The sequence below is a fragment of the Gorilla gorilla genome, chromosome 17 (genome assembly GCF_029281585.2).
Source record: "Gorilla gorilla gorilla isolate KB3781 chromosome 17, NHGRI_mGorGor1-v2.1_pri, whole genome shotgun sequence".
In the NCBI taxonomy this organism is placed as follows: Eukaryota; Metazoa; Chordata; class Mammalia; order Primates; family Hominidae; genus Gorilla; species Gorilla gorilla.
This window is the reverse complement of record NC_073241.2, coordinates 73,240,267-73,261,027: the sequence shown is the minus strand read 5'-3', so window position 1 is coordinate 73,261,027 and position 20,761 is coordinate 73,240,267. Positions and strand designations below refer to the sequence as shown.

Genomic DNA, 20,761 nt, shown 5'->3' with positions numbered 1-20,761 from the left:
GTTATTCAGAAGAAACAATCCAATTTAATCCTAACCTAATCAGTTTTTCCTCTTGTACATTTTTACATGAAAAAATACTAAAATCACAATTCTGAGGAATTTCTTTTTAATCAAACACTATATGCTTAAAGCACAGTAAGGAAATTAGAACCTTTCTTATTCTATTTAATATGATACTACTAAATTTATAAGAACTCTTTTCCTCAACTTTTCTTTATACTAACAATCATAATTTGAAAAATGTATCTCAACCCCACAGTGAACTAATATCCATGCTTATTCCACATAGGTACTGCCAGTGGTCCCTGTGGTATCCTTTCAACAATGACAAACTCCTCAGGGTTGCCAAATGCTCGATAGAAAACCAGTAAATCATGTACTGCATCCTCCTCAGTTTGAATCAGAGCCAGGGTTTTTTCTCAACTTCAAATAAAGCTGCTTCCTGTTGTAGTTCTTCTACAATATATGTGAAAGTGACTGGGGCTACCATGGAAAGAGCAGTCATTTAAGAAGATAGCCAGGGATTGGGACTGTCCAGAGATGGTAAATCTGAAATGTGGCTACTTTCTGCTCCTGGGGTACTGTGGGTAGAGCATCTCACAACTTTTGGAGCCTAAGAATTTTTAATTTCTTTAAAACAAACTTTTTTGACATGATTTCCTGAACTATGGCCAGTAACAGGCTTTTTTGCCCATATATTTATGCAAATTTCCATACATATACTGGTTTGGGGGCTTTTGAAGGGGTGGTTAAGACTGTTTCCATGCAATTAATTTCTGAATTGTTTTCTTTGGTAGTTGATACAATCATTTTTCACTGCTTCTGAGAAAGTTTAACTCTACAAGATATCATTTTGCCGAAATTTGACTCTGGTATAGCTCCACATTTTGTCTGCTTTCTTCTGTTTTTATGATGGTTCTGAGAGCCACAACACAACAGGAAGCCATGCAAAAGTGGGTAGTCCTAGAGATTTACAGTCTCCTGATTTCACAATGGGATTCCATACAGATAAGATTGCGGGGAAAGTTAAACCTTATGTTAATAGTACATCTCTTACATATTCTAGGGAACATTTAAAACCACGGGAAAAGTCACCAATATTTAAAATATCTGCTACACAGCCCATTTCCAGTAACAGGATTGATACTACCAACTCTTGTAGTTGGTTTGCAGGCTCTTTCAGTCCTGAGATAATTACTTCAGTACGCTGGTTCATCCTCTTCTCACCTGCAAATGATGATGATTATTTCTATCCTTGCTTTTGTTAACGTTGATACTATGTGCATGACATGAAAGAAAATCACAATTAAATAAAACGTACAAATAAATGATATTACTAGAAAGATCCTGCAACTGGTCATATCTGTGTCACCATTCTGCACAAGTCTGGAGGTTTTTCTTCTCACTGATCATTCCTCTTGTCTAAATTTCCATTTTACCTGCATTTGTCTCCATTACTACTTCTCCCTAACTAACTTTGGGTGAATTTGACTAGAGATATAACCAGATTCCATAATTTCACTTTTGAATAATTTCCTGGTATCCTGACCAATCACAATTCTACAGCAGGTAATTATTGAATACTGGAATTGCTACTTGTCTCTTCACTTGATCTAGTACCCTTGAGATTTTACATCATCTCCTAATAATCTACTTTGTTGTTCCATTCTTGTCTGTCTCTCTCTCTCTTTTGCCAGACATCATGATTCCTGATTTTGTTGTACTCCAGGATCCTAATTTTATGTTCAGCCTGACACCCTTTGTATATATTCTCTTTCTTCTGTTCTGTTTGTGTTCAGCACAGGACAACTCAGATATAACATCAAGTTCATTAAATAGTCACGTTTGCTTGTTCCCATCAGCTCAGCTTCTGATTTCCCTTCCAGTTTCCTTTAGCTACTCCACATCTTAATAGACACTGAGCCATTCATTTGGTCTCTGGGGAGGTGGTACAAATACACTATGCCCTCTCTCCTAAGGCCTGGGTCAGGTTACGGCATCATATAAATGGGAACTGTGGTCACGGATTCTAGGGGATTTCTAACAGTTAATGGGCCCAATTTGAGAAATGAAGGATAACCCAGAGTACATAAGACATTTTGTCTTCCAAAATTCATACCAAGGGATGATCGAGGTTTGCTAGTAACTGACGTGATATACTTCAATTTTTTTTCTGCCACTTGCTACTTCCCCCTCACTTACATTCTTCTTCCCTCAACTACAAAGTTATCAAACTATTGCTCTTCTTTTTACTATGAAACTTGTTTTCAAGATTAGTCACCACCTAAATCTCTGGTTCATTATCTCTCATCCACTGGTCCTCTTGGATTTTGCTTTTTCCTCTCTCTCCTAAAATTAAACTGTTCATTGTACTGGTAATCCTCAAATTGTCAAATCCAACAAGCTTCTTTATTTCTCATACTATTGGGATTGTGACATTTGCAATGTTGAGTACACACTCCATAAAATGCTCTTCTCTCCTGGTTTTTATGCCCAACACCCTTTTGTCTCCTTTATTTCAGACTGATCATTTTCTATCACACTGAGCATTCTCCTCATCTGTCTCTCCCTGGAACTTCTCAACTCCTTTTAAACTACGCAAAATTTAAGTTCCAGTTTTGTTGCTTTGCTTGTCATCAAATTTTCACCCCTTCTCTTTCCTATACCCAGACCTGTATTTCCAGGTGCTGTCAATTTTCCATGGCCCTGTTCCACGGGTATATCTGACACAATACAAATGAGACTTAACTTTTCACCAAATCGCTTTCTTTTTCTCTATTTGTAGCTCTATGTTTCATTCAGTAGTCCCAACTAAAGTTTTTATAGTTCTTTACCATCACTCCATTTCTGCTGATCCTACCACTCCCATAGATGCCTCATCCTTCACTCTTCTGTCATCTACAAACTCACTGGCATTTTAAGTCTCTCATCATCTCTCAGTCTGACTCCAAACATCCCAAACAAGTTTATTTTACCACTTCCCTGCCCATCTCTTGAAATATGTGCCCCGGTATATTCTTTTTTCACCACTCTTAGATCATATGAACATATCATGCTTTTGTTCCCTTTCCTTTTCTCATGCAGATGTCTCTGCCAAAATGCCTTTTTTTTTTTTCTCCTGGTCATGCATTTCGTTTGTATAGTCTTCTGATTCTTATTTCTTCCTGGATTATTCCTACCTCCAATTTACTTCAAATAAATCTGTCAACCTGCAAAGTAATCACAACTTGTTGCTGTGTGTTTTTGACACTTGCACCAGGTGCAAACTAAAGTGAAGCCCATCTTCTGTTTTGCCCCAGAGCTGCTACTAATCTGTGACAGAAAGGTCTCCCAGACTTTTCTAATGGGAGAAACTGACTACTTACTAGAAAGGATTTTAGTTTTTCTCTCACTTTTAATTCTAGGATATTGTTGGATCCCAGGTGTACTTGAAACGTACTAATTGAGTCCAAGATGTGGGGAAAGGCAAACCTGAAGAAGCCAACGGAGCCGCACAGGCTCTGTGATGTAGGCTGGAGCCACTTGGATTTATTTATACCCATTTACAAATCTTCTTGTATTATGATAGTTGGCTTTTAGGAGATCAAAGGAGCCAGTGCAGAAATGTTGTTTTCCTGACTGTGCAGCACACAAACATCATTTAAATGTCCCCTCAACATGTGCTCACATCTAAAGCCCATCAGAGCATCAGGCAGCAATGGGAGCTGGCACCGTGCCCGCATTGTTAGTCTTGCTCCATTATGATGGAAATAACAGGCAAGACAGAGACAGAAAGCAGGGTCGGGGGGAGTCGCAGGGGGTTAGATATAGCTCCTTGGTGGGGATGGGGGATGGGGGAGTAGGGAGTGGATGCAGACATAGTCCTGATGATGTGATGTTTGAATTTTTATTTTTTCTGTTGAAAAGCAGATGGATGTGAGAATGGCTTCATAATCTCCATGGTTGGGGGTGATTTTTCAAACTCCTGCTTTAGTGTCTGTGGAGATAGAGCCCAGTGGCCACGTGAGGCCTGAATGTTGAGATTAATCCCGCATGTTTGGAAGATGGAAGTGGCAAAACAGACTATAGATATATCAGGGCAGTTCAAATGCCAGAGTCCAAAAAGCATATGATGCCAGCAAGCAGTAAAATTTCTATTCAGTCTTCTTCTAGAACCCAGTTTGCTTTCAGCATATTGTGAGTACACTTCATGGGATGGTTTTCATAGCATTCATTTATCAAGTACATATTAATATTCAAAGAACTTTTATATTTACTCATTCATTTGGAACGTATCTCTCTCCTGTGATGTTATAAAGTTTCAAAGCTGGAAATTCCTCATAGATCATCTCTCCAATGCTCACATATACTAAAATCCAAAGGGATCTTAGTTTGCCTAAAATCTTATACATAGCTAGTAATATTGGGTCCCACGCCTGTTGGATTTTCACTCCAGTGCTTTTTACATGACCCAGAGCAACCACCTTGCCAAGAATTTATTTATGATTTTTCATAAGATGATAATTGTTTGAGAGCATGTGTTTATAGGGTATAAGGGGAGAGTCGGAAATTGTGCCTCCTGCAATTGGGAAGGAGCCCTGTGGAAACATTTGAGGCATTTACGTCTGTGGTGGGGTATGAGTGTCCAGTGCAAGTGGAATGCTATTAAAAGAAACATGCCTACAATGTTTCCTGTGAAATAAACATTTCACAATGTTTATTTTTAGTATTACACAATGGGGGTAGCTTTCTATCTTTGCCACTTTTTCTTCTCTGCCCTTAATTTTGGAAAAGAAAATCATGTACAGAAATATGAAAGTAAGAGAAGAACACTCCTGGTATTGATTCTTGCCCTCTCCATTGGCCTTTACTGCTATAATTCCCCACACAGACAAGACATATCTTCCCTAGGGTCATTCTAGAGGTGGCAAATAGATTATTGGTCTTAAGCACCTGTTCACAAAAATATTCTTTGACCATTCCTCAGACTTCCTATAGAATTAAAAGAAGAAAAACTTAGATTTCTGAAATTAGTGGTGACAGTTGATGATACAATATCTCAGCAGATATCTTTCTCTAAAATTCTCTCATCCAAATAGTCTACCAAACCTAGCAGAGAGTTACATTGGGCACCTGTTAGGTACTTAACACCTCTCACTGAACACGGCTTCCTCTTTTGAAATGCTTATTTCCTACTTGTCTAAATGTGCTTATTCTTTAAAATCTAATCAATCTCACAATTTTTTTTTTTTTTTTTTTTTTGAGATGGAGTCTCGCTCTGTCATCCAGGCTGGAGTGCAGTGGCATGATCTAGGCTCACTGCAAGCTCCGCCTACCGAGTTTACGCCATTCTGCCTTAGCCTCCTGAGTAGCTGGGACTACGGGCGCCCACCACTAGGCCCGGCTAATTTTTTTGTATTTTTAGTAGGGACGGGGTTTCCCCGTGTTAGCCAGGATGGTCTCGATCTCGATCTGACCTCGTAATCCACCCACCTCGGCCGCCCAAAGGGCTGGGATTACAGGCGTGAGCCACCGCGCCTGGCCAATGTCACATCTAAGAAACATTTACTGAATACAAAACAATGGATTATCTGGATATCTATAGCCTCAAGGTCATGACTACAAGCCTAATATGTAAGAATAGAGTATGATTTCTCTATTTGTTCCTTTCTAGTTATGTCATGGAATTTAGTTAGAGGCTCATTAGAATTCTTGGAAATTAAATTTTTTCAATCTTCAAAATATTGCACCAGAAGCTTAGGAAATTGCCAAGGAATAGTTTTGTGATTTTGCCTATCTGGAAGTTGTGGTGAATAATCAACCTGTTACCTCCAGGAAAATGACCCTAGAGTACGCTCTCTGTGGGGCCGGCCTTACCTCAGTGAAGTCCAAAGGAAATTCTCAATATATTCTCATTGTCTTATGTCTTGCAGTACATTTAGTATATAAATGGACCCAGAATAAAAGTATTCTGTAAATATTTGCTCATTGACTTTAATTTCTCAACTCCCAACATTGATATGATAGATTATAACTATAGCCAATAATATAATTCCCTCTGTTGTACATTATTAGAAGTCAAGAGACTAAAGTTCTTGTCCAAAGTCTGACATGTTATGGATATATAAAATTGCACAAAACTATTTACCTAAGAATAAGTTCATTTTAATTTATTCCAAAAATAGTTAAGTTTTGCTCTACTCACCTTCAGAAGCTTTAGTGAAAAAAGTCTTAAATAAAATGGCCTTGATTTTCCTAGGCTTTATAATTTATTTCAAATACTATCATTGTAATATTACGATTAGTGCTTATTATATCTTTTGGATCATCATCTTTAGTTTAATATTTTATGCTATTCTACTCCATTTCTATCATTTTTTCTTACATCTAAGTTTCATACATGTTAATTGCAGACAAGTATATATTACATCTTTTGCTTTGTTTCATCTGCTGCCAGGATAGGTCAGAACTCTCAACAAATGTTATTACTTGCTTGTATTTGAATCTATCATCAGATGTGACTGGGGACAGAGCTACTGGTTTCTTATGTGAAAATAAGAGTTGTAGAATAAGTAAGTCATTCAAATTTTCAGTTGACTCTTATGTAATGGGGAGAAAAAAAGACTCGTAGTCTGTATAACCATGGAAGTCAATATTGTGGGAGGAAGGTAGAGAAAAGGCTTGGTATGTGTTTGGGGAATCCATCTGCAATCATTGCCTCCCCATCCAGAGGTCAGAATAAGCGATTATGGAAGTGACAGCCTTGCCATCACTATTTATTCATCTCAATGATACTCACAATTATCAGGAGAGACAGGCAGAGGAAAGCACTCTGAATGCGAGACACAGTAAAGCAGCTTTCATCGGAGTGGGGCTTCCCAATAAGTCAAACCTTTTCTTCTCTGCCTGAAAGGGTCACAGGCTGAACTGGCTATGCTGATTGTCTGATTGACAGCCCCAGTTGACCGGCAAATGAGTCAAATTTTTGTGCAGCTTGGTGACCACAGTTGCCTTACACACCCTCCTCGTCAACCTCAGACTCAGCTGCCAGTTCAGAGAGCTGGAGGAGCATAACTATACTGGTGCCTCTCCAGACCCCAAGGCCTCATTTCCTGCTACGCTCTCTCACCTCCGCTACCAGGCAAACAAAAAGATTAATGGTTAACAATGTTTAGCTTGCTTGCTCTGCTAAAGAATGGGGGTAGGGGATGCATATATTTTAATCCAGAAATCAGTATCTTCTGTGTCATAAAGATAAGGTGACGTAGCCAGTATGAGAAAGCATCAGCATAATAGTGTACCTCTAGACTTGAAAGCCAGACTTGAGATTTACATTGTAGCTTTAAAACTAGCTCATAATGTGATATTGGGAAACTCTAATTCCTGTTATCCTTAGTTATTTTCTTTGTTGAAAATGACATTTAAGGACAAATACTCTCTAATTTCCCTATGATCTCACCAAAAAATCCTTTAAGGTTTAAAAACAGAATTTTTGCACAGTGAATTTCTATGGAAGAAATGGTTTCAATGAAGGAATTTAAGGATAAATTTCTAGAAACTATCATCTTAAATAGTCCATTCCATTGAAAAATATTTGAATATATTATTTAACAAACCAACAAACAAAGTAGCCAACCACCAAAAATATTATTCAGCACCTATTATGTTTTCCATTTTTGTTTCTGTTTTTATCAAGATTAATAAGATCAATATGTACGAAACAATTTAAAGGTAGTAAAAATGTATATATAATTAAACTGTGTGGCAGCCTTGAGAATTTTCTCTATCATGCCAACCTCCAACCCTAAAGATTAGCTGTTACTGACCGGCTGTTGCGCTCAGGAATTTATGTCTGCCCAGCTGAGGCCACACCTCAGCACAGCAATACTAAGGCTGACCTGTTCCAGGAAGACTAGAACCCTTCTGGTGGCCAACACTGGTTTGAAGATTCCCAATGGCTTGACCACACTTTCTTTGGTTATCATCGCCGTATAGGATACTTTCTCCCACCCTGATACTTATTCCATCTCTTCTACACATGGAAACAGCTATGTATCACGGTTTTACAATCCTCACAGATTTTCTTGGCTCTCTTCCTATCGTCCCTCACACAGGTATCTCCAACTAAATCTTTGAACAACAAAATCTTCCCTTGACGTCTGCGTTTTGGATCTCACTATTAGTCATAACTAATATAAACTAAAAGCTGTGTATGTCATAAATGTGTATGTCTTTTCAGTCTTTATTGATTTTGACTCCAATCTTCATTATTTCCTTCCTTCTGCTAATTTTTGGCTTAGAATATTCTAGTTTGTTTATTTTGAGATGGAGTCTCTCACTCTGCTGCCCAGGCTGGAGTGCAGTGGCACGATCCCAGCTCACTGCAACCTCCACCTCCGGGTTCAAGCAATTCTCCTGCCTCAGCCTCCTGAGTAGCGGGGATTATAGGCGTGTCCCACCACACCTAGCTTTTGTTTTGTTTCGTTTTTTGTGTTTTGTGTGTGTGTGTGTGTTTTTTTTTTTTTTGTATTTTTAGTAAAGACGGTTTCACCATGTTGATCAGGCTGGTCTCAAACTCCTGATCTTGTAATCCACCCGCCTCAGCCTCCCAAAGTGCTGGGATTACAGGCATGAGCCACCATGCCCAGCCTCTTTTTCTAGTTTTTTAAGGTATAAAATTAGGTTGATTGAAACTTCTTAAAATAATTTTCAATGTAGGCATCTATCACTATACATGCCCCCCTTGAAACTGCTTTTACTCTGTACCATAAGTTTTGCTATGATTTGTTTGTTTTCATCTTCATTTGTCTTTATATTTTATTTCCCTTTTTTTCCTTTGACCCACTGTCAGTAGTGTGTTGTTTAATTTCCACATATTTGTGAATTTTCCAATTTTCCCCTTGTTATTTATTTCTGTTTCATACCACTGAGGTCATACTTAATATGATTTAAGTGTTCTTATATTTGTTAAGACATGTTTTATGGCCCAGTATACCATCTATACTGAAGAATGTTGTGTGTGTGCTTGAGAAGAATATGTATTCTGTTGCCATTGGATGGAATGTTCCGTATATATCTGTTAAGACCATATGGTCTAAAGTGTACTTCAAGTTCAATGTTTCTTTATTGATTTTCTGTCTGGATGATCTATTGTTCAAACTGGGATGTTAAAGTCCTCTAATATTATGTTGCTGTCTCTCTCTTCATGTCTGTTAATATTTACTTAACATATTTAGGTGACCTAATGTTAGGCGTATATATATTTATAATTGTATATCCTTGGTGAATTGATCCCTTTATTATATAACTTTTTCTTGTTACATCTTTTGATTTAAAGTCTATTTCGCCTGATATAAGTATAGATACCTCTGCTAGTCATTTTTAAAAGAAATCCATTCTACCACTTTATGCCTTCTGATTGGATCATTTAATCTATTTACATTTAAAGTATATATTAATAGGTAAGGAGTATTATTGCCATTTTATTATTTTCTGGCTGTTTTATAGTTCTTTTTCCTTTCCTCCACTCTTGCCACCTTCCTTTGTGAATTTATGATTTTTGGTAGTTTTGTGCTTTCATTAATTTTTTTCTTTATCTTTTATATATCTATTCTAGGCTTTTGCTTTGTAGTTACCATGCCTTAAATAAAACATATTATACTTCAATCAGATACAAAAGCATTATAATTTTACTTGACTTCTACTCACAGTTCATGTTTTTGATTTCACAATTTATATATTTTTAGATCATGAATTCATTAAAAAATATAGTAGCTGTGGTTATTGTTAATAGTCATGTTTTTTAACCTTTATACTGGAGCTAAAAATGATACATCATCATTATATATAATATTAAAATATTATTTGATTATGTGTTTACTTTTACTGGTAAATTTCATACTTTTATATGCTTTTGTGTTATTTATTGGCACCTGTTTCAGCTTGAAGTATTTCCATTAACATTTCTTAAAGAACAAATCTAATGGTGATGAACTACCTCAACATTTGTTTGTCAAGGAAAGTATTCATCTTTCCTTCATCTGACCGAACAACATTGTTAGAAAAAGTATTTGTGGTAACCAGTTTTTTCTTTTCACATTTTGAGTGTATCTTCTCACTTTTTGTCCTATAGAATTTCTGCTGAGAAATCCACTGATAATTGATAGATGTTCCCTTGTATTTGATGAGTTACTTCTTCTTGCTGCTTTCAAAATCCTCTCTTCCTTGAGTTTTAACAATTTGATTATAATGTGTCTCAGTGTAGTCTTCTTTGGGTTGAATGTTTTGAAGACTTCTGAGCTTCATCAATCTGAATATACGCATTTCTCCTCAAATTTTGGAATTATTACCTATAATTTTTAAAAACAAGCTGAGATTGATATCAGTGAGGGCTGCAGGAGTCTATGTCAATGGTCGTTGCTAGGGCTGTTGGGGTCCTTGGAGGCAAAGGTTGGTAGGGTACATTTTGTATTCTAAATATTATATAAGGATTAGCTATAACACACGAGAAAATAGAAGGCCACAGAGCTAATGAAACTTGCTCACAGAGCTAATTAGTAAAGGTATTGAGGTAAGTACTTGGGCTTTCTGTCAGATGCTCAATAGGGTGGTTTGTTTTACTAATTTTTTTCCTTGTTTTAGGTTGTTTATTGTACATTTTGGTTTTTTTCCATAGTCAATCATATTGAGAATTTTGAGAAAGATCAATGGTGAAAGATCATTGTAAAGATGATAGCAGAGATCTTTTCATAATAAAACTTGTTACTAAAAATTAAATATTAGAGTCAGTAGCTTCACTTATCAACTTTGGTAATATAATTCTTCATTGAGGTTACATAAAATTTTATTATATAATTTGGTAATGTAATTCTACAGTGAGAATTAACAAGGATTGAAGTGCTGAAATTATAACTGGGTTATTTTATATGTCCTATAAATAATTTCTTGGTCCTTATCTCTTAACCTATTTCATAGGGCCTGATATGGTTTGCCTCTCTATCTCCACTAAAATCTCATGTTGAATTGTAATCCTCAATGTTGACAGTAGGGCCTGGTGGGAGGGGATTGGAACATAGAGGCAGTTTCAAATGGTTTAGGACCATCCCCCTAGTGCTTTCTTGTGAGTGAGTTCTCATGAGATCTGGCCGTTTGAAAGTGTGTAGCACCTCTCGCTTTGCTCTCTTCCTCCTGCTCCAGATATGTAGGATGTGCCGGCTTTCCCTTCACCTTCCACCATGAATGTATGTTTCCTGAGGCCTCCCCAACCATGCATAACTGAGTCAATTAAACCTCTTTTCTTTATAAATTACCCAATCTCAGGTATATCTTTATAGAAGTGTGAAAACAGACTAATACAGAAAACTGGTCCTAGAAAAGTGGGACTATGCTAATAAAAACACCTGAAAATGTGGAAGCAGCTTTGGAACCGGGAGATGGGCAGAGATTGGAACAGTTTGGAGGTCTCAGAAGAAGACAGGAAGATGAGGAAAGGCTTGGAACTTCCTGTAGATTTGTTGAATGGTTTTGACCAAAATACTAATAGTGATATAAAAAGAGATGGCCAGGCTGATGAGGTCTCAGGTGGAGGTGAGAAACTTATTGGAAAATGGAGGAACGGTGATTTTTGCTATGCTTTAGCAAAGAGACTGGAGACATTGAGCCCCTACTTTAGAGATCTGTGGAAATTTGAACTTGAGAGAGATGCTTTAAGGTATCTGGTGGAATAAATTTTTAAGCAGCTAAGTGTTCAAGATGTGACCTGGCTTCTTCTAAAAGCCTATGCTATTTGCATAAACAAAGAAATAACCTGAAACTAGAACATATTTAAAAGGAAAGCAAAGAATAAAAGGTTGGAAGATTTGCAGCCCAGCCATGCAGTAGAAAAGAAAAACCCATTTACTGGGGAGGAATTCAAGAAGGCTACAGAAATTTGCATAAATAAAGAGTAGCTAATAGCCAAGACAATAGGAAAAATGCCTCCAAGACATTTCAGAGACCTTCATAGCAGCCCCTCCCATTACAGCCCAGAGGCTTAGGAGGGCAAAATGGTTTCCTGGGCCAGGCCCAGGACCCCACTGCTCTGTGCAGCCTTGGGACGTGGTGCCCTGCATCCCAGGTCTCAGATAAAGGCTCGAAAGCAGATAAAGAAGTCACCTTGAGAACAATAAGTTTATAAACCACTAAATAAGAATTTAGGAGCATTAACCTCATTGTATAAGTTTCTGGAAGGCAAACACTGCATCTTATTTACTTGAATTTTCTTCACTTACCTCAACATATTAAGGCAACACATTTAGATAAGTACATAAACTTAAAGTACTAAGCAAATCACTAGCTAAAACTTAATGATTAATTATGAGCATTAACTTTTTAAACATTTTAGTTAATACTTCATCAATGTGCTTTAATTCCAGCTTTGGCTAAAAGGGGCCAAGGGTACAGCTTGGGTCATTTCTTCAGGGGGTGGTGTAAGCCCCAAGCCTTGGTGGCATCCATGTGGTGTTCAGCCTCCAGTTGCACGGAGGACAAGAGTTGAGGCTTGGGAGCCACTGCCTAGATTTAAGAGGATGTAAAGAAACACTACAGGTACAAGCATAAGTCTGCTGCAGGGGTGGAACCCTCATGGAGAACTTTTACTAGCATAGTAAGGAACCTCTACTAGGACAGCCAGGGAAAATGTGGGGTTGGAGCCCCCACACAGTGGGACACTGCATAGTGGAGCTGTGAAAAGAGGGCTACTGTCTTCCAGACCCCATAATTGTAGTTCCACCTACAGCTTGCACTGTGTACCTAGAAGAGCCACAGGCACTTAATGCCAGCACTTGAGAGCAGGCAAGGGAGATGAGTCCGGCATAGCCACAGGGGCAGTGCTGCCCAGGGCCTTGGGAGACCACTCCTTGTATCAGTGTGATCTGGATGTTAGACATGGACTCAAAAGAGATTATTTTGGAGCTTTCAGATTTAATGATTGCTCTGCTGGGTTTCTGACTTGCATGGGGCCTGTAGTCACTTTGTTTTGCCCAAGTTCTCCCTTTTGGAAAGGGAATATTTACTCATTGCCTGTACCCCCAGTGTATCTTGGAAGTAACTAATTTGTTTTTGATTTTATAATCTCATAGGTAGAAGGGACTTGTCTTGTCTCATATAGAACTTTGGCTTAAGCTTTTGAGTTAATGCTGGAATGAGTTAAGATTTTGGGGGGCCAACTAAATGAAAAGAAAGATTTGCACTTTCCAGTTGGTCTAACTAGAGAGAAGACAAAAGCTCTGTGTTAGTCCATTCTCACTCTGCTATAAAGAACCACCTGAGAATGACTAATGCATAAAGAGAAGAGGTTTAATTGTCTCATGGTTTCACAATTGTAGGTCCCACTTTCACCATGAAAACATTCCTTATCAGGTAGATAATGAACAGTCTTTTTTTACATATGAATTTTTGCAGATTTCTTAGTACTTAAGATTGGACATTACATGTTCAGGTATGTATTTTATCAGTTAATTTAAATTGCAGTTATTTTAAGACAGAGACTATCCTGAGTGCTTTGTATAGCTCTGTATTCAAGAAAGTTTCCCAGTAAATATGTTAAAATAGTTCTATAAGATTGTCATCATAAATTACTTACTGGGCACTTACTGATTGCCTTTCTATGTACACAAAAATATTTATAAGATATTCTTCTATTCTTATTACCATGGCAGTTCTGGTTTCTCTTTAGGAAGAAAAAACAGTAATCCGTTTAACAGTACACACCCTTTTCAGTTTTGATATTTCCTACTTTTCTCTCTGCTCAGTCCACATTCAAACTTTACATGCAGTTCAAGTGCCAAGAAGTAAGGGTAATGTGGAGTCTTTCCAGTAATCAGAATGTGACTGGAATTGAAGGCTTTTCAGAGATCTATATTTAAAACCTGTTTTATTCATTCAGCAGCAGCAATTTCTTTAACAGCTACGGTTATAATTGAGAGTTTTGGGACAGAGAGAATTGATTTCAATAAATGTTTTATTCTTTTACCAGTAATTCTCTTAAGTGGGTTTCAGTGAATTTTGTTTGTTATGCAGCTATTACCAGGGATAGTATCAAAATAACTGGGGTCTCAGCCAAAGAAGTTTTTAACTGTAGTAAAGGGTTGTAGCTCTTTTGAGAGAGGTAGTTCTCTATCCTCGTACTGGGGATAATAATCATAGCATAGCATTTGCCTTTATGTAAAATTGGGAATTTGAGCCTGGTACTATATAAATTAAAAGTCTTAACAGAAACTGTGGGAATTTCTCTTGGAAAATTTGAGGAGGAGCAGTTTTGTTATTTTTTTTTTCCCCACTGCAGTGGCAATTTTAGTATCATGTGATACATTCCATCACAAAGTGTACAGTAGCTGTATGTTCTACTAATCTTCTTTCCATCAAACATATCCTGCCTGAATGGCAAAGAATGCTTCCTACAAGAGATAATATCGGTCCTGGGTCTTCCAAAGTAAACAAAAATTTCCACTTGGAAAAAAAAAAAAGAGACCATCACTCAAAAAATCTATGGCAGTTAAGATTATAGCTCAAACTGAAATGTTTGACTAATGAAGAGAGTTTTAACAGAAATTGAAGACAAAGAATATGCATTATTTTTTAATAGGAAATTTATAGGGGGAGGAGCCAAGATGGCCGAATAGGAACAGCTCCGGTCTACAGCTCCCAGCATGAGCGACGCAGAAGACGGGTGATTTCTGCATTTCCATCTGAGGTACCGGGTTCATCTCACTAGGGAGTGCCAGACAGTGGACGCAGCTCAGTGGGTGCACGCACCATGCATGAGCAGAAGCAGGGTGAGGCATTGCCTCACTCGGGAAGTGCAAGGGGTCAGGGAGTTCCCTTTCCTAGTTAAAGAGAGTGGTGACAGACGCCACCTGGAAAATCGGGTCACTCCCACCCGAATACTGCGCTTTTCCGACAGGCTTAAAAAACGGCACACCACAAGATTATATCCTGCACCTGGCTTGGAGGGTCCTACGCCCACGGAATCTTGCTGATTGATAGCACAGCAGTCTGAGATCAAACTGCAAGGTGGCAGCGAGGCTGGGGGAGGGGCGCCCGCCATTGCCCAGGCTTGCTTAGGTAAACAAAGCAGCCAGGAAGCTCGAACTGGGTGGAGCCCACCACAGCTCAAGGAGGCCTACCTGCCTCTGTAGGCTCCACCTCTGGGGGCAGGGCACAGACAAACAAAAAGACAGCAGTAACCTCTGCAGACTTAAATGTCCCTGTCTGACAGCTTTGAAGAAAGCAGTGGTTCTCCCAGTACGCAGCTGGAGATCTGAGAATGGGCAGACTGCCTCCTCAAGTGGGTCCCTGACCCCTGACCCCCGAGCAGCCTAACTGGGAGGCACCCCCCAGCAGGCGCAGACTGACACCTCACACAGCCGGGTACTCCAATAGACCTGCCCCTGAGGGTCCTGTCTGTTAGAAGGAAAACTAACAAACAGAAAGCACATCCACACCAAAAACCCATCTGTACATCACCATCCTCAAAGACCAAAAGTAGATAAAACCACAAAGATGGGGAAAAAACAGATACCAAAGCTGGGCAGAGACACAACCAAAAAAAGAGAATTTTAGACCAATATCCTTGATGAACATTGATGCAATGTTCCCTGATTCCTCAGGGATCTAGAACTAGAAATACCATTTGACACAGCCATCCTGTTACTGGGTATAAATCCAAAGGATTATAAATCATGCTGCTATAAAGACACATGCACACATACGTTTATTGCGGCAGTATTCACAGTAGCAAAGACTTGGAGCCAACCCAAATGTCCATCAATGATAAACTAGATTACGAAAATGTGGCACATGTACACCACGGAATACTATGTGGCCATAAAAAAGGTTGAGTTCATGTCCTTTGTAGGGACATGGATGAAGCTGGAAACCATCATTCTCAGAAAACTATCACAGGAACAAAAAACCCAAGCACGGCATGTTCTCACTCATAGGCGGGAATTGAACAATGAGAACACTTGGAGACAGGAAGGGGAACATCACACACTGAGCCTGTCATGGGGTGGGGGGAGTGGGGAGGGATAGCATTAGGAGATATACCTAAAGTAAATGATGAGTTAACGGGTCCAGCACACCAACATGGCACATTTATACATATGTAACAAACCTGTACTTGTGCACATGTACCCTAGAACTTAAAGTATAATAAAAATATATAAACATAAAAGTAATGAGCCTCTGGCAAGAGTAAAGAGTTGTAGCCATTCTGGAAGAATACCACAGATTTTGTTAATTTAAATATATTTATATCCTCTTTTCATGATGAAGAAAATACTGGAATTACATTAACCCTCCTCAAGAATTGGAGATGAAGGCAATAAATAACTGTTTGAAAGCATGAAGGATCAACATAAGATTTAGTACTCAAGAAGCTAAGATTCTAGAAATAGCAAATTCTGAGTGGAGTTTAATATTCTACATACAACTCCCCCATCAGCTGCTTGCTTACTGTGTCTTGTACATGTCTGTGGTCAGATCACACACAACAAAAGGGAAAGAAAGGAAGGTAACTTTTAAAGAACTAAAAGGCTAGATTTTTTTTTTTTTAGTGAAACAATACAAGAGTGATAACAATACCCTAGGTTTTATTTGTAACTTTGGAAAAAACATAAACTAGTAATAATGGCAAACTAGAATAAAGCTGTGCCCAGACATCATCTGCTGCACAGAGAAAAAGTAAACCTTTCCTGAAATAACACCACAACACCAGTTTGGAAGGGTAGAAAGAAAATAATGGCCCAATAAAATGCCATACCCAGCGAAAATAAGCTTCAACAATGAAGGCAAAATAAAGATTGATTAAAAAATAAAAAAATGCAGATCTTTACAAAAATAAATACCTTATCTGAGAGAATTCTTCTGACAGAAGAATCAAGATTCCAGAGGAAACTAGGGTAGTGCTCAAAAACATGGTAAATATGTAAAAGGGTAGCTGTGTAAGTTAATCTAAAATATTGACTGTTTAAAACAATAATGTTTACATCTTCTGGGGTTTGAAATATATGTTAAATTTATAAAACTAATAGTAGAAAAATATAGCAATAAAGAGAGACAAATGTCTGAAGTCAGATACTACTTAGTATATGGTAAATATATTAATTTAAAGTAATCTCTAATGAATTGACAATGTATGTTTTAGTATCTAGGGTAACTATGAAGAGAAAGGAAAAGAAGCAGCATTATACCTAAGTTGCAAATTAATGGGGGTGAAGGCAGAATACAATGAAATCTGAAGGTAAGAAAATAAAAATGACCAAAATAGATGGGGCAGATTAAAACAGATATTCAAATGGAGAATTTAATGCACATGTTAGTAAGTTACATTTTACGTAAAAATATATGACAAAAATTGTAAAAATAAATACAAAGTAAATCGTCACTACATATGGCTTATAATTCTAAAATATGATAAAGTAAAAGTTTGAAAATAAAAGTTAAATCAGGCTGGGTGCAGTGGCTAATGCCTGTAATCCCAGCACTTTGGGAGGCTGAGGCGGGTGGATCACTTGAGGTCAAGAGTTTGAGACCAGGCTGGCCAACATGGTGAAACCCTGTCTCTGCTAAAAATATAAAAATTATCCAGGCATGGTGGCACTCACCTGTAGTCCCAGCTACTCAGGAAGCTTGGGCAGGAGAATCAGAGACTGTGACAGGAAAATCACTGGAACCTGAAAGGTCGAGGCTGCAGTGAGCTGAGATCATGCCACTACACTCCAGCGTGGGAGACAGAACAAGTCTGTATCAAAAAACGAAACAAAAACAAAGTTAAATCTTACAAATATACCGTGAAGAAAGCTAATATTCCAATACTAATAAATTTTAATATCGGTAGAAACCTTATGCAAGCAAGGATCAAGAAGTACATTTAATAAGAGTCAATTCAATAGAAAAACAGTAATTATTATTACATGATATATCATTCATTATATATAAGCAAAAGAAAATACTAGGTACACTGGAGTAGTTAACATCAGAACCCTCTTTTAAAGCAATTCACCATATTAACATAAAACAAATAACATTTGCTTGTCTGAATAGATGCAAAAATGTGTAAAATAAATACTTACTTATACTGTAGAAAACTAGGCAAAGAAGGAAATTTTATTGACCCAAGAAAAAATACCAAGAAAAAGCCTAAAGCAAACATTAAATTCAATTATAAAACATGGAAAACATTCATCCTGTGAATGAAAATGATATCCCATGCCACTGTATTTATAGCTAGCACAATAATTGATCATGATGGATTAACTTTTTGATGTCCTGGTTTGGTTTGCCAGTATTTTGTTAAGAATTTTTTTGTTGATGTTAATCAGGGATACTGACTTGTAGCTTTCTTTTTTCATTGTGTCTTTGGCAGGTTTGGATATCAGGATGATGCCAACTTTGTCAAATGAGTTAGGGAGGAGTCTTGTCTCATCATTTTTTTTTTTTGGAATAGTTTTAGTAGAATTGTTACAAGCTATTCTTTGTATATCTGTTAGAATTTGGCTGTGTATTCACCTTGTCTAGGGCTTCTTTTGGTTGGTAGGATTTTATTACTGATTAAATTTCAGGACTTGATATTGGTCTTCAGAGTTTCAATTTCTTCTTAAGTCTTGGGTGGTTGTGTGTTTCCATGAATTTATCCATTTCCTCTAGATTTTCTAGTTTGTATGCATAGAGGGGTTCATAAGAGTCTCTGAGGATCTTTTGTATTTCTTTTTTTTTTTTTTCCTTCCAGACAGAGTCTCACTTTGTCACCCAAGCTGGAGGACAGTGGTGCAATCTCAGTTCACTGCAACCTCTGCCTCCTGGGTTCGAGATATTCTCTTACCTCAGCCTCCCAAGTAGCTGGAATTACAGGCATGCACCACCACACCCTACTAATTTTTTAATGTATATATATTTTTGGTAGACATGGGGTTTCTCCATGTTGGCCAGGCTGGTCTTGAACTCCTGACCTCAAGTGATCCACCCACCTCGGCCTCCCAAAGTGCTAGGATTACAGGTGTGAGCCACTGCACCTGGCCAGATCTTTTGTATTTCTGTGGGATTGGTTGTGATGCGACCTTTGCAGTTTCTGATTGTGCCTGTTTGGATCTTCTCCCTTTTGTTCTTTGTTAATCTAGCTAGCAGTCTATTAACTTGTTTATCCTTTCAAAGAACCAACTGTTGGTTTCATGGATTCTTTGTAAGAATTTTTAGGACTCAATTTCATTTGGTTTTGCTCTGATTTTAGTTTCTTTTCTTCTGCTACTGAACAGACACTTTTCAAAAGAAGACATTCAAGTGGCCAAAAAATATATGAATGTTCAACATCGCTTATCATCAGAGAAATGCAAATCAAAACGACACTGAGGTACTATCTCACACTAGTCATAATGGTTATTACTAAAAAGTCAAAAAACAACAGATGCTGGTGAGGCTGAGGAGAAAAGGGAATGCTTATACACTGTTGGTGGGAATGCAAATTAGTTCAGCCACTGTGGAAAGCAGATTGAAGATTTCCCATAGAACTCAGAGCAGAACTACGATTTGACCTAGTAATCCCACTAATGGGTATATATTCAAAACAAAATAAATCATTCTACCAAAAGGACACATGAACTGATATGTTCATCACAGCACTATTTGCCATAGCAAAGACATGGAATCTGCTTAGCATTCCATCAAAAGTGGATGGATTGGATAAAGAAAATGTGGTACATATACACCATGGAATACTATTCAGCTATTAAAAAGGCCGTTATCCTAAGCAGATTAACAGAAACAAAAAAAAAAAAACAAATACTGCATGTTCTCATTTATAAGTAACAGCTAAATATTGGATACTCATGGACATAAAGATGGCTACAACTAAGACTAAGGACTACTAGAGGGAGGAGGAAGGAAGTGGGGCAAGTGTTGAAAAACTGTTGGGTTTCATGCTCACTAACTGGGTGACAGGATCATTTGTATCCTAAACCTCCGAATCCTACAATATACCCATGTAATATACTTGTACATGCACTCCTCCAATCTAAAATAAGAGTTGGAAATTTAAAAAAATAAAAATAAAAATGAATAAATAACATTGTCCCTATACCCAGAAAGCAAGATTGAACATGCAGAAAAACTTTAAGAATCTATAACTTTTTTAATTTGCAAATGCATATAAGATCACTCAATACAAAAACAATATACAAAATACAAAGTATTACATTACTTCATATCAGCAACATCAAATATAAAAAGCAAACAGACCATTTAGAGTAATACAAAAGATAAAACACCTATGAATAAACGTAACTAGAAATATGCAAGACCTCTATGCTGAAAGCTAGAATTTTATTTTAAATTGAAAAAGATAAAATAACACTTGGAGAAAGATAAGTTTTATGGATGGGAACAGTAGGTATAAAGGTGTCAATTCACTCAAATTAAAAATATAAATTCAACATAATGTCAATTATGTCTCAAAGATTGCTTTTTTTTTTTTTTAAGAATTTGGCAAGCTGAATCTGTATGTATGTAGAATTGCAAAACGCAATGGATGCATTACCCACATCTATCCAAGCACTCATATGCAGATTATATGAGAACTCTTACATTCCAATAAACAACAACAACAGAAAACACTAAAAGATGCATAGGCAAAATTGTTGAATAGAAATTTCCAAAAAAGGATATTCAAATATGGAAAGATGCTCTACATCATCAGTCATTAGGAAAATGCAAATTAAAACTCCAATGATATATCACTGCACAATTATCA

The 20,761-nt window shown here is 37.5% G+C and overlaps 1 pseudogene; it reads right to left on the bottom strand.

The window, feature by feature from the left end:
* Positions 1-263: 263 nt before the first annotated feature.
* On the bottom strand, positions 264-947 carry LOC101124094 (inhibitor of Bruton tyrosine kinase-like; annotated as a pseudogene).
* Positions 948-20,761: the final 19,814 nt, after the last annotated feature.